Source organism: Mesoplodon densirostris, chromosome 1, assembly GCF_025265405.1.
Source record: "Mesoplodon densirostris isolate mMesDen1 chromosome 1, mMesDen1 primary haplotype, whole genome shotgun sequence".
Lineage (NCBI taxonomy): Eukaryota > Metazoa > Chordata > Mammalia > Artiodactyla > Ziphiidae > Mesoplodon > Mesoplodon densirostris.
Genome location: NC_082661.1, coordinates 27674214 through 27688915, shown reverse-complemented (window position 1 = coordinate 27688915; position 14702 = coordinate 27674214). Strand labels below are relative to the sequence as shown.

Genomic DNA, 14702 nt, shown 5'->3' with positions numbered 1-14702 from the left:
GTTCACTTGAGCATGAAATACCAGATAAGGGGACAGGTGTAAATTGGCCTTGTTCTCCTGAATTCTGCCTGCTCTCCAGGAAGAACAGCCTCCCCTTTCCTCCCCAGCAGAAGTCCAACCCCTTTCTTCATTATGGCCTATCATAAGAGCTCCCTCCTATGCTAGTCCAAGTAGAAGTGAGAAAGTGTTTTTCCTTTTCTTTTTTCACACAGTACTCCTTCCTACCCTGGGTTTACTAACCTCTGGCTTAAATATGCACCAAGCAAAGATATATAGTCTTCCTCCCTTCCTCCCCCTCAGCTTAGTCTGAAGGAAGGCAGCAGGTGATAGAATGAATAAAGAATGGGGTCGGGGTGAGGGGGAAGGAATCTTTTCTCACACAGTATGGATGTTGCTCAACAGAACGGGTGTGAAATTTAGTCAGAGCCACAGCATGTGTTTCAATTTTCCAGGGAATTTCCTCTTCCTAACTGTAGGTTTAACCCTTTCTTCTGCATAGTGCCAAGGGCTATGTGAGATGTGTGAAATGTGTTATTTACAAGAAGGAGAAAGTGATAGGGCCCCTTGGAGATGTAGGATCTCCAACTTATTTCCTGCCAAATGGTTGTGGAAAAAAGCATAACTTTTGGAGCTGAATAGACCTGGGTTCAAATCCCATCTCTACCATTGGGTTGTCTTGGCAGTTACCTGACCTATTTGAACCTCTATTTCTCATCTGTAAAATGGAGATTAAAAACTTGTCTTACAGGGTTCTTGTGAGGATTAAACAAGATGATGTATGCAAGGAGTCTAGTACAATGCATACCTTGCATATAAGAGGCACTTGATATATGTTCGTTTTCTTCTTCAATCTTCCCACTGGATTTTGAGGATACCTACTCTTCTTTTATCCTGTGCCACCTTGGGTTTGCCGTGTAAGCAGTGCCTCACATCCTAAGCTGTAAGCTGTTCTCTTTGAGTCTAACTCTGTGTGTTAGAGGGGCGAAATCATTTCACATGAAATGCAGAATCCCTCTGGGGGCGTCCTCATTAAAATAAAGGATGAGTCTCTATAACAATGCTGAGAAGGGTTACAAGGCTTGCCTTCCCCATCTGATCCTGGAGGTCATATGAACTTATAAGTGTATTAAAATCATACAGTGGCAGAGCTAAAGTGAAACATAGAGGTCATCCAGGCCCATTTTATTGAGAAGGATCTGTGGCTTAGAGGTCATGTCTTGTGTAAGGTGTCATGACAGAGTGGTGACATTTCTGGAACTAGAGCTCTGACTTGTCTATTACTATGGTTATAATGAAATGGTTTTTTAAGACTGTCTGAATGGTTTTTTTTGTTCGTTTTTTGTTTTTTGGGTTTTTTTGGCTGCACCCTTGCAGCCTGCGGGATCTTAGTTCCCCAACCAGGGATTGAACCCGTGCCCCCTGCAGTGGAAGCGCGGAGCCTTAACCACTGGACCACCAAGGAAGTCCCTGAATTTTAAGTACTGAGGGCCTAACTTTTGTTACATGTGAACTTTCTTCTAAATTGAACCCTGATTATACTTTTAGCAATGGGGAAGTAAACACTGTTGAAGACATTTCAGTGACACCCCTTTGGGGAACAACAGGGCCCCATTAAGCGTATATCAGTTACCACCTGAAAATCTCTTCTTTCCCAAAAGGTTGCCCAAGGGTTACTGAGGTGGCAGCTCAGCTGGCTGTTGAGCCTCTGCTCCCAGAATGGTGAGTTGGGAAGCAAATTTGTTTCTTCTCTTCTATATCTTCATTTTCCTAAATAATGCCAAGTAGGAGAGGCTGACCCCAGGCCCCCTCAGTTCTCCTTTTTTTTTTTAAATTGAGGTATAATTAACATACAGTGAAATACACAGACCTTAGGTGTTCAGTTGATAAATTCTGATGATTGTGTAAATTCAGTAACCACCTTAAAAAAAAAAGATATAGAACATTTTCATCATCCCAGAGAGTTTCCTCATGCCCCATTTAAGTTAACCCACACACACATACACAAAATGACTTTCTGTGTTCTATTACCATGCATTAGTTTTGGTTTTGGATTTCCTATAAATGGAATCACATAGGATATTCTCTTTTGTTCCTAGCTTCTTTTCAATTAGCATGTTTTTGGAATTCATCCATGTTGCATGTATCACTGGTTTTTTTGGTTTTGATTCATTCTGTTTTACTGAGTAATATTGAACTGTATGGTAAACCATAAGAGAATTTACTCATTTTCTTATTGAAGAACATTTGGAGTGTTTCCAGTTTTTGTCTGTTATGAATAGGCTGCTATAAACATAATACACGTCTATTTGTGAACGTATATTTTAGTTTCTCTTGGATAAATACTTGAGTGAAATTGCTGGATCATAGCATAGATGTGTGTTTAACTTTAAAAGAAACATTTCTTCAAAGTGGCTGTAACCCCCGCACCAGTCTATCTTTTCCTCCTCTGGGGGGCTAGGCTCTTTAAATTGACGATTTGGCAGGAGAAGAGAACCCACATCATCAGGGTCCCTGCTGCCAGAGCACAGTGGCCTGAATCGGACACTTAAAAGGCTGAAACAGGTGTTTGAAACCCTACTCCAGCCTCCCTATTTGATGCCAGCCCCCTGAGAGGCTGGGGCTTGGCCAGCAGAATTCAGACCTAATTTAATGATGCTGGATTAGAGATTTTTCAGGACATGGCTATGTAATAATGTATGTACTGTGACTTGATACATTTTGATACATTTGAAGCAGGTAAATGAACATCGTCATGTAGGAGAGGGGCCTTTGGTGGCCCAAATGCTTCTTGAGCATGGGGTAATTAGTCTTTGTGGCAGATGAAAGTCCCTTCCCATCCTTGCTTTTTATCCCCATCTCTCCTCCTTGAAGCTGAATGCAGGAGAAATCAGCACTTCCCTTAGTAACATTAATATTGCCAAGGGCCTTTAGCCAGGTAGGATTTGGTATCCTGTGTGTCAAATATTATGGGAAATAAAGTATGCCCTGGTAAAATTCTTTCTCTATATTTTTAATGCCTCTATCTTACCTAGGTCTTAGGGAACTAATTCTCATGGGCCAAGGGTTAAAAGCAAGGAACGGAAGGTTAGGGTGTGGGTTCCCAAAGCCAAATGACTTAATGTACCAAAGCAGTAGTTTCTCTACTGTGTTCAGTGGGCTTGAAATTGATGGAAGTGTGATCTGTCTCTGCACGGCTGCTTCAACTGAAGATTTCTTTCTTTCTTTTTAAATAAATCTATTTATTTATTTATGGCTGCGTTGGGTATTTGTTGCTGTGTGCGGGCTTTCTCTAGTTGGGGCAAGCTGGGCCTACTCTTCGTTGCAGTGCGTGGGCTTCTCATTGTGGTGGCTTCTCTTGTTGCAGAGCACGGGCTCTAGGTGTGCGGGCTTCAGTAGTTGTGGCACGTGGGCTCAGTAGTTGTGGCTCGCGGGATCTGGAGTGCAGGCTCAGTGTTGTGGCACATGGGCTTAGTTGATCCACAGCATGTGGCATCTCCCTGGACCAGGGGTCGAACCCGTGTCCCCTGCATTGGCAGGTGGATTCTTTTTTTAAATTTAATTAACTAATTTATTTATTTATTTTTGGCTGTGTTGGGTCTTCGTTGCTGCGCACGGGCTTTCTCAAGTTGAGGCGAGTGGGGACTACTCTTCATTGTGGTGCACGGGCTTCTCACTGCGGTGGCTTCTCTTGTTGCAGAACACAGGCTCTAGGCACAGGGGCTTCAGTAGTTGTGGCACACAGGCTCAGTAGTTGTGGCTCGCGGCTTCTAGAGCGCAGGCTCAGTAGTTGTGGCGCACGGGCTTAGCTGCTCCGCGGCATGTGGGATCTTCCCAGACCAGGGCTCGAACCTGTGTCCCCTGCACTGGCAGGTGGATTCTTAACCACTGCGCCACCAGGGAAGCCCCTGGCAGGTGGATTCTTAACCATTGCGCCACCAGGGAAGTCCTCAACTCAAGATTTCAAAGAACAAGTTCCAATAACAAATTCTTTCTACTATTGGTTAGAAGGGCCCAGGGAGAGAAGAAATGGACTCCTCATGCCAGTCTAGCCTTTCCACAACCCTTGAGGGGAAAGGGCGTTTCTGAATTCAGGTCCACATTCATAGGTGGACATTCCCTTAAACATAATCTCAGTATCTTCAGACCTCAGTCTTAGAAGGCAGGGCCTGCTATTGGGCTGCATGATGTGAATGCCATTCTTGGTGTGAACTAGGCTGAGATTTGTATATTAAGATTCAATACTTAAATTTTTTCATTATCATATAGTAAAATTGACTTTTTTTAGTATACAGTTCTGTGAATTTTAACACACACATAGATCCATGTAACCACTGTGGCAATTGGAATACAGAACAGTCTCACCACCCCAGAAAACTCCCTCTATTATCCCTTTGTGGTCACACCATCCCTCTACCCCTAACTCCCGTCAACCACTGATCTATTCTCTCACCATAGTTTTATCAAGAAGGTCATATAAATGGAATCATACAGTATGTAACCTTTTGAGACTGATTTGTTTCACTCAGCATGATGCCTTTGAGATTCATCTAACTGCTGCCTAGATCAATAGTTTTTTCCCTTTCTATTGCCAAGTAGTATTCCATTGCATGTCTGTACCACAGTTTGCTTATCCATCCACTAGCTGAAGGACGTTTGGCTTCTCCATTTTGGGGCCATTATGAATAGAGCTGCTACAGACATTTGTGTACAGGTTTTTGTGTGAAGAACATTGGTTTTCATCTTTCTGGGATAAACACCCAGGAGTGGGATTTCTGGGTCAAAGAGTAAGTGTATGTTTAGCTTTTTAAGAAACTGCCAAACTGTTATCCAGAGTCCCATACCACATTACATTCCCAGAAATGAGAATTCTAGTTTCTCCACATCCTCTCCAGTGCTTGGTATTTTCAGTACTTTTATTTAAGCCATCCTAGTAGGTAGGTAGTGGTACCTCAAGTGGTTTAAATTTGCATTTCCCTAATGGCCAGTGACATCGAACACCATTTGGTGATGCATCTGTTCAAGTCTTTTGCCCATTTTTTAATGGAGTTGTTTGTTTTCCTACTGTTGAGTTTAGAAACTTAAAGAAGTGTATTCTGGATTCAAGTCCTTTCTTACAATCACAATTATAATTATACAATTTTTATGGCTTGTTTTTTCAGTAGCTTGTTTTTTCAGTCTCTTAACAGTATCTCTCTAGAGATAGACATCTCTCTAGTATGTCTCTAGAGCAGACATTTTATTATTTATTTATTTGTTTATTTATTTAGTTTTTGCGGTACGCGGGCCTCCCACTGCTGTGGCCTCTCCCATTGCGGAGCACAGGCTCCGGACGTGCAGGCTCAGCGACCATGGCTCACCGGCCCAGCCGCTCCGCAGCACGTGGGATCCTCCCGGACCGGGGCACAAACCCGCGTCCCCTGCATCAGCAGGCGGACTCTCAACCACTGTGCCACCAGGGAAGCCCCGACATTTTTATTTTTATTTTTTATTTATTTATTTTTTGTGTGTGTGTGGTATGCGGGCCTCTCACTGCTGTGGCCTCCCCCGCTGCGGAGCACAGGCTCCGGATGCGCAGGCCCAGCGGCCATGGCTCACGGGCCCAGCCGCTCTGCGGCATATGGGATCCTCCCAGACCGGGGCACGAACCCGTATCCCCTGCATCGGCAGGCGGACTCTCAACCACTGCGCCACCAGGGAGGCCCGACATTTTTATTTTTGATGAAGTCCAGTGTACCAATTTTTTTCTTTTGTGCACTGTGCTTTTGGTGTCATATCTAAGTACTCTTTGCCTAATCCCAGGTCACAAAGATTTCTCCTATATTTTCTTCTAAAAGGTATGCAGATTTATGCTTTTCATTTACATCTATGATCTATTTTTAGTTAATTTTTATGTAACGTGAGGTTTAGATGAAAGTAGAGGGGTTTTTTGGCATATGGATGTTCAGTTGTCCCAACAGCATTTGTTGAAATTAATGCCTTTTTTGATACCAAATTCTCCTTAGGACTGTATCTTCTTTAGGATTGAAGGAGTTACAGAGAATTCTCTCGAGTTCCTCCTCACTTTCCAGCAATCACCTTTGTTCCTATTCCTTGTTTCTTTCTGGGTCTTTCTGATTTGGGGTTTGTTTTTAATGCAATGTAATGGAACACTCATTATTTGTAAGTTGATTGAGCATAAAGTTTTTCATTATAAAATGGCCATCCATCACAAGGAGGCATGTGGGCTGTAAAAAACATTAACTGCGCATTCTGGGCTGGAATGCAACTTTACAAGAATAATACAGCTTTTGTATTGTGTGTGGTTGGGATAAAATGAGAGACAGAGAGAGACAGATATTGTTGGGGAAACAGGTGTTGGCTGAACCCGGGTTCTGTCCTATGTTTTCTAAAGTTGTTTCCCAACCCTTTCAGGATTGCTCCTCTAGATTCAGCTGTTTTGAAGGTTCTCTGGGCACCTTTAAGAGCAAATAACATATGACTTCTTAGAGTACTGCTGCTCCTATAAACTTTATTTGTTCATTCTCCAGCTTACAGTCATGTGTTTAGAGGCAGCAGTGGCAAGTGGTTAGGGTACTTGTCCTGGCCCTTTTACTGGTTATATTTTTGATGCCTTTGTTTCCTCATCAGTAAGATGGGAAATGTCTCTTATCATAAACTTCTTGAGCTTGTTAACACAAAGGGTGTCTGAGGCTGAATAAGATTCCTCAGACTTAATTGTCACTAAGAATTTGTGATATGCTGCTGTAAAAAAGCATTTCCAGCTTCTGGATAAATGTGAATAAATAGGATTCTGTACACTTAAGGAACAGGGAGAGTTGCTTACTAGTCCCATAATTGATATTCTTTAGGGATTCTCTTACTCGTCTCTAAAAGCTTTGGCTATTAACCCTTCAGTCTTTTCCATCATCTGTAGACTTTGTTAATGTCAATTCAGAAATTAGTTCTTTTTTATTTCCTTTTACTTCCCTTCAGGGCCCTAAAGGAGACCTGACAGGGTGGTAATTGGTGATAAACCTATAATTGTCTTCTTGCTGCCATCGAACAGTGAAATATTTTACTAGACTATGAGGGGAATTTGGATTGAAAAAGTTGCTCCAAGTGTAATAATGACTGCATAAAGCTGGGGTGAATGTCCTGTTTTAAAAAGTATAGCAACAGGAGTTTTTAATTTCTCCTGGGCTTTCAAATTGCCTGCTTAAGTTTGATCTTGGTCTTTTTTTTTTTTAATGTATTTATTATTTATTTTTGGCTGCATCGGGCCTTTGTTTCTGCGCGGCTTTCTCTAGTTGCATCAAGCGGGGGCTACTCTTCGTTGTGCAGCTCAGGCTGCAGGTGCACGGGCTTCAGTACTTGTGGCTTGTGGGCTCCAGAGCGCAGGCTCAGTAATTGTGGCACATTGGCCCAGTTGCTCTGTGGCATGTGGGATCCTCCTGGACCAGGGCTCGAACCCGTGTCCTCTGCATTGGCAGGCTGACTCCTAACCACTGCGCCACCAGGGAAGCCCCCTGGTCTTGGTCTTATACAATGAATGCAGAAAACGGCAAGGTAGAGTAAAGGACCACAGCAGCTCTGGTTTGCCTGTATGTTACAGCCTAATTGCTTTCCTTTCAATATGTGCCAGTTTCCTCTAGAAGGAAGAGAACTGGTGTTTAGAGTTGATACGCATCAAACTTGTGCTCTCAGTAAGACAGATGGATCAGTCTATCCTCGGGCTTCTGCGATATGTTTGAGGTCCCTATGGGCCTCATTTAGCCCTGCCAGCCTTGTTAAAGGGGCCTCATTCTTCCCTCTTGGATTAGGAAGGAACGTGGGCAAACCTGAAGCTTAATTTGTATGGCAGTACTAAAATCAGTAACTAATAGTGTTTAGTCATTGGCTAGGAAGAGGATGGGTGCAGAAGAAACTTTAATTCTAGGATAGTTAAGTCTTAAATTTTTATTTGCCATCCATGTCATGCAGTTAATATATCTAATAGTAAACCCATAGCAATAGCATAGTATAATATTTAAGAACATAATCCAGAACAGACCCAGATTTAAATTCTACCTCTTCCACTTACTGCATGACCTTGGGCAAGTCACTTACCTCATAGAGCCTTGGTGTTCTTACCTATAAAATGGGAACCGTAATACTATTTCTCAGGGTTACTGGAAGATAAAATAAATAACCTACATATGATAATTAGTTTAGTATGTAGCTGTTGCTGATGTCAGAGGCCAATTAAGGTTGTTGTCCTGAGCAATGGAATGGGATTCTTGTAGGGTGGTTGATAGCAGCTCCTAGCAGCAAGCTAAACTGGCTGTTAGCAGAAATGCCCATGTTTTCTAGAGCCCGCGAGCCCAAGGTGGGAAGCTCATTTCTCTTCCAATCAGGATTATGTATCATATTGGAGAAAGTCATGCAGTAAACAAACTATTTTCCCACGTGTATGCTGCCTTTAAGTCCCTGTCTTATCTTCTGAAAGTGTAGGCTAAATCTGATACCAGGCAGACTAGGGTGGTCCTACTCAACAAGGAGGAGATTATAAAAGTGAGGATTTCAGGGCTTCCCTGGTGGCGCAGTGGTTGAGAGTCTGCCTGCTGATGCAGGGGACACGGGTTCATCCCCTGGTCCAGGAAGATCCCACATGCCGCAGAGCGGCTAGGCCCGTGAGCCATGGCCGCTGAGCCTGCGCATCCGGAGCCTGTGCTCCGCAACGGGAGAGGCCACAACAGTGTACCACAAAAAAAAAAGTGAGAATTTCAGGAGCAGCCTGAAGGCAGCCTGCTATGGGCTCTATACGATATCAGAGATTTCAATCTGAAAAAAATACATCTTCTTTCTATCCTCTCTCTTAGGAGAGACGGACCTGCTATAGGGACAGAGGTAGCCCAGGTCCTGAAAAGGTGTTTGAGCCAGAGAACATATGTAAATGCCGAAAACCTTTTTCTTTCTGGTCATCTTGAACATTTGGGGGCCAGATATCTACGGAGGAGGAGAGGAGTTTTTATGTCATCTCTGGCTTAGGTTGGGACCTCATGAACATGACCTTCTACAAATTACTTATCTAAGACAGCTCAGGGAAGATATAAAATTATGATTTCTAATCCTTGGGATTTTCAGACTTTCAGTAAGACCCCAAGATGTGTAAGTTCAGGATTTGCTTATGTTTAATTAGAGTAAAAGTTAAGGTTTGGTTTTTTGATTCATAAGAACAGGTTGGGTTGGCCTTTGAGGGAGAAATCAGCCTGAAAAATGAATACTTCTCAAAGGGTTTTTTTTTTTTTTTTTTTTTTTTTTTTTTTTGCGGTACGTGGGCCTCTCACTGTTGTGGCCTCTCCCGTTGCGGAGCACAGGCTCCAGACGCGCAGGCTCAGCGGCCATGACTCACGGGCCCAGCCGCTCCGCGCCATGTGGGATCTTCCCGGACTGGGGCACGAACCCGCGTCCCCTGCATCGGCAGGCGGACTCTCAACCACTGTGCCACCAGGGAAGCCCCTCAAAGGGTTTTTAAAGGACCAAGTGTTAGAAAATAATTTGCCTTCTTGGTGTAAGGTGGTTTGTATCATTATCTCCTACTGCAGGCCCTAGGTGGACCCATGAACTCACCTTGTACCTGGGTGTGGTAGTGATTAAGTTATCACCATACTTTGTTTCTTAAAGGGTCATAATATCAAAGATAATCCCCCTCCTCATCCCCACTGCAGTCTAAAGGCACTTTGAGAAACTAAGCATTTGTTTGAGAATAGGAAACAGATCTGGGAAACTATTGGGTGATAGCTGAAAAAAGAGGATCCACTGTCAGGAGCTTAGACAAACAAACTGGGCTTGCTTTTCCCCCAGGCTACCTTTGTAACAGACTGTCTGCATTCATGCTTATTTACTCCCAAACTGTACTTTGCGTTTAGAATAAATTTGGGGGATCTAAAGGGAGCCTTAAAGAATTTTATTAAACTGTGTACTACCACCACCATCTTCCCCAGGAAAACCCTGTGGATGAGGAAACTATGGCCCAAAGAACGGAAGTGTTTGCCCAAGGTCGCATAATTAGTGACAGACCAAGACTGGGCATAGTGCATTTCTTTTTTCATTTCTCCTGTTGTATAGGGCAGGGTTGCAAAGGCTTGTCTGGGTTTAACCCTTAAGCCTGGACTAGATAATTTTCTGAGAGCTGCCCTTTGGCAGCCATCTCTCAAGCCAGTTCATGAAATCAAGCCTAAATCCCCACCTGACCATTCAAGGCTGGAAATAAAGGTGTGGCAGATATTCCAGAGGCTTCTGGCTACACCAAAGTTTAGTTTGTCTCATCCTTTGGACCACTACTCCTGATGTCCTGTAGTGACCAAGAAGAGCACAGCTCTTTCCTACAGAACAGTATTTCAAAAATTCCATTTGCAGCTCATTCTCAATCTTACTTTGACTTTTACAAGAAGTATTCCTAGATATAGCATAGTCAGAGAAGTAGAATATGAGGACCTGGACTTCCCTGGTGGTCCAGTGGTTAAGGCTCCGAGCTTCCACTGCAGGGGATGCTGGTTCAATCCATGGTTGGGGAACTAAGATCCTGCATGCCCCATGACTCGACCAAAAAAAGGCGGGGGGGAATATGAGGACCTAACACTTTCTCCTAAAATGGAATGTGGAGGCATAGACATAAAAGCCCAAAACCAAAGAGCTTTTTATGCTCAAAAAATTCTGTACTGTGTCTCTGGATACAGAAATGTCAAGTGGGGTAAATGAACTAGACTTATATTTTTATCATGCTCTGATTTATTAGTCTGTTAATACAAGATTTACCTTGTGAATGATGATATTCTGTCTCCAGGAACATGAGCCAATATTTGCAGGATGAAGAGCTAGGATGGGAGCAGGCTGGTGACCCTCTAGAAAGCAAGAAGGGAGAAGTAGCCTCTGAGGGCAAAAGGGTCGAGACAAGCATTTCTGAAGCCAAATGGTGTTGAAATAATATACCACAGGACTTTTTCCTTGTCAGCGTAATCCAATTGAGAATGCCCAACCGCCCCTGATAAGAGTCACTCAGGAGTAAAGAGCTTGCTACCAGGGAAAGCAGCTTATGTGTGCATTTTGGCTCAGGAATGTGCCAGTCCAATGTTGGCCAAATGAGAAAAGGCTGCTGCAGGCTGGAGAACACAAGCCTCCTGGGAGGATGGTGACTGCTCCCCTGTGTGCTGAGAAGAGATTGTTCCCTTTTGTCTAAGGGCAGTGCATGATGCCACATGTTGAGGCCTTTGACATAGATTGTCAGAGAAGGTGGCAGCTCTGATGTGAAAAAAGAAAACATGTCAGTATTCATCTCCTTTTGGACAGGTGACCTCATCATCTGAGAAGATAGGAGACTTGGGGGACATCTGCAGATTCTCAACCTGACTTTAGGCCAAAAGTCACTTTGAGACTTACCTGTTTTAATGTCACAATATAGGGAGTTGAGAGCCCTGTTCACTGATGTTGAGCAGAGTATGAGCAGAACACCACCAAGAAACCTCTGAGGAGCTTCACTTTGCTTTGTGTTGAAGTGACCTACAGCTTCTCCAGAAATCGTTTAATAAGTCTTGTTGTGATTATTCTTATTGGGCACTGACTAGCCAGAAGTTGGACCTGGACTTGATTTTAGCAGCAGGTGGCCTAGTCCTAGAAGGATCCCAAGTGTTCTTTCTCCAGTGGGAGTTGAATTTCCCCTCCTTCTTGTACCCATTCCTTTTTTTTACTTCCCATCTTAGAACATGAATCAGTCACCTTCAGAGCACCCCTCTACCTGATCTGCACTCTCTGTTTACTGAACTGTTTGTGCCTTGAGGTTGAAAGCCTTCCAGGGCGGGAATTTTGGCTGCTTGGCAGGGGTGTCAGATGTCTCCTTGGTTGTGAAATTACTGAGCCTGCTCACTATGAGCAGCATCGTGGCATCTTTTCCCTGAAGGACTCGGGCAGCTCTTCTTACTCTTCCAAAGAAGATCTAGACAGTTGAACCTCTGTCCCCAGGCAGGCTAAGCCAGGAGGTAGAACACCAGAAATTTTTCTTTTCTGGATTCGTAGGAAGCAGTAGAGTTGAATCTGCAGTTGAACCTAGAGGGCAAAACTCCAGTTCTGCCTAGACCAAATTCTCTTGGGAAAGTTAATTTTATATACCATCATCCTCTTTTTTTGGAGGGGTAGGGGAGTGAGGGTGAAAGTGAAGGTTCTTGGTGGGCTCATTAAAAAGTCCAGCCCTTGGGCTTCCCTGGTTGCGCAGCGTTTAAGAATCTGCCTGCCAGTGCAGGGGACACGTGTTCAAGCCCTGGTCCGGGAAGATCCCACATGCCACGGAACAGCTAAGCCTGTGCGCCACAACTACTGAGCCTGTGCTCTAGAGCCCGCGAGCCACAACTACGGCACCCATGTGCCACAACTACTGAAGCCCACGTGCCTAGAGCCCGTGCTCCGCCACAAGAGAAGCCACCGCAATGAGAAGCCCGCGCACCGCAACGAAGAGTAGCCCCCATGCACTGCAACGAAGAGTAGCTCCTGCTTGCTGCAACTAGAGAAAAGCCCACCTGCAGCAACGAAGACCCAACGCAGCCAAAAATAAATAAATTAAATAAATGAATTTTAAAAAAGGAAAAAAAGTCCAGCCCTTCTAGTTTTCCATCCCTAAGTTTCCATAAAGCATTGACTCACAGAATGGAAGTGCTGGAATGAATGTATTTTAACAGTCAGATTCCAACTATCTAATTTGACAGATAAGCTTGGGTATCATATGCCTGGTTATTAGTAGGAGTGAGACTAATGATTCCTTGTCCATTGACTGGATTGTATATTATGTGAGGGTCACATCCAGAGCATCCAGAGAGTTTTCTGTGGGACTTCGTCCAAGCCTCTGTATAGTATCACTCCTGTCCCCTCCAAGTCTCTCAATGCCATGTTGAACTCTTTCCTCTTAAGAAGCAGAAGGTTAGGGGCTTCCTTGGTGGCACAGTGGTTAAGAATCCGTCTGCCAATGCAGGGGACACAGGTTTGAGCCCTGGTCCGGGGAGATGCCACATGCTGTGGAGTAACTAAGCCCGTGTGCCACAACTAGTGAGCCTGCGCTCCAGAGCCTGCAAGCCACAACTACTGAGCCCACGTGCCACAACTACTGAACCCTGCACACCTAGAGCCAGTGCTCCGCAACAAGAGAAGCCACTGCAATAAGCCCGCGCACCACAACGAAGAGTATCCCCAGCTCACCGCAACTAGAGAAAACCCACGTGCAACAACGAAGACCCAACGCAGCCAAAAATAAATAAATTTATTTGAAAAAAAAAAAAGAAAAAGAAATCTTCAGTTGAAGCAGCCCTGCAGAGACAGACCATACTTCCATCAATTTGAAGCCCACTGAACACAGCAGAGAAACTACTGCTTTGGTACATTAAGTCATTTGGCTTTGAGAGCCCACACCCTATGTGTGGGTTAAAATTTATAGGACTCAAAAAGAGTCAGTTTTACCAAATTAAATTTAAAAAACAAAAAGAGGCAGAATGCACTTGGCCCTGGAAGTGTCAAACGGTGGGTGTAAAATTGACCTAGTCTTTGACTATGAAGCAAGTATAGGTAAAGCAACTGGGTGAATGCTCAGAAAATCTGTTCCCTATCCCACCTCTCAAAGATTTGTCTTCCATCTAACACTTTCATATCTCAAATATACCAAACCTGACTATTTTTTAAATGACAGACCAAATCGTATGTAATACAGTTGTGTTCCTAAAGCAACAAGACTAGATGACTTTAGTTTTTTCAATGTGCTTTTTAAAGGTATTTTATTTCAGCTTTCCCAAATATATCTATTCCTTACGTCTCAACCCTTTACCATCTTAAACACACACAAAGGTTTTTCTCTAGGTTTTTTCTGCAGATTGTACATCTCTAGGTGGGGGTAGTGGGGGATGAGAAGCAGGTTTTATACAGCTGATGTGATCACTGTACAGACAAGCTTGGAAAATGCTACCCAATCTGCCAATTAATTAAAGCATTAATCTGAGGAGCAGCGCAGCCAGGGAATGTTTACCCAAAGAGGAGGGTGGTAGGAATTGAGTGGGAAGCTCCCTACATTTGCATGAAAATGAAGGTGCTTAGGAAACCCAGCTTCCTTTTGTCTCTAAAGGTGGGGCAGCCCTTATCCAGTCCCTGAATCTTTCTGGCCTATTTAGGAAGCCTTTTAGGGAGCTAGTGTCTGAGATATGAAAGCACAGCAGAAAAACAAAACTTAAACCCTGGGCATAGTAGGGTACAGAGCAAGTCCAGTATAAAGTAGCTTCTTAGACCTGGAATGAAACCTTCTAAATTTAGGAGTATGTGCTGATTATTAGGTAGAATAGGTATAATGGTTTTACAAGTTTTAGAACCATATGTATAGACCGGGTTCAAATCCCAGCTCTGCTTCTTATTAGCTGTGTGATTTGGAGCCAATCATGTGTCTTATCTTTCTCATCTGTAAAATAAAGATTATGAATTGCCTCTTCATCTCAAGGCAGTTAGCCCTCTGCTTACTGTAGACAGAAAGGAGACAAGAGAGTGGTTAGGACCTTTGCAAGATTATAAACTGTCTCCAACACAGCCTTTTGTTCTTTTTGAGCTTATTTTTCAGCAAGGGACTATAAACCTCAAGTTTCCCCCTCAACTTCCTGTAATGTGCTACATTCTTTATCTCTAAGAGAAGTGACCTTGCCTATAACAACAAAAGACCTAAGACA

The 14702-nt window shown here is 43.7% G+C and overlaps 1 protein-coding gene across 15 annotated transcripts in view; it reads left to right on the top strand.

Moving 5' to 3' along the window:
* The window catches only part of GBF1 (golgi brefeldin A resistant guanine nucleotide exchange factor 1), a 125646-nt gene that overhangs the window by 78447 nt on the left and 32497 nt on the right, over window positions 1–14702 (top strand). Inside the window, exon 2 of one of the 15 annotated variants that reach the window (XM_060100420.1) lies at window positions 1659–1719. The exons of the other annotated variants lie outside the window; for them this stretch is intronic. The gene's annotated coding sequence lies outside the window, so the exon portion shown is untranslated. The remainder of the gene's footprint in view (window positions 1–1658; window positions 1720–14702) is intronic. 15 annotated transcript variants of the gene reach the window in all.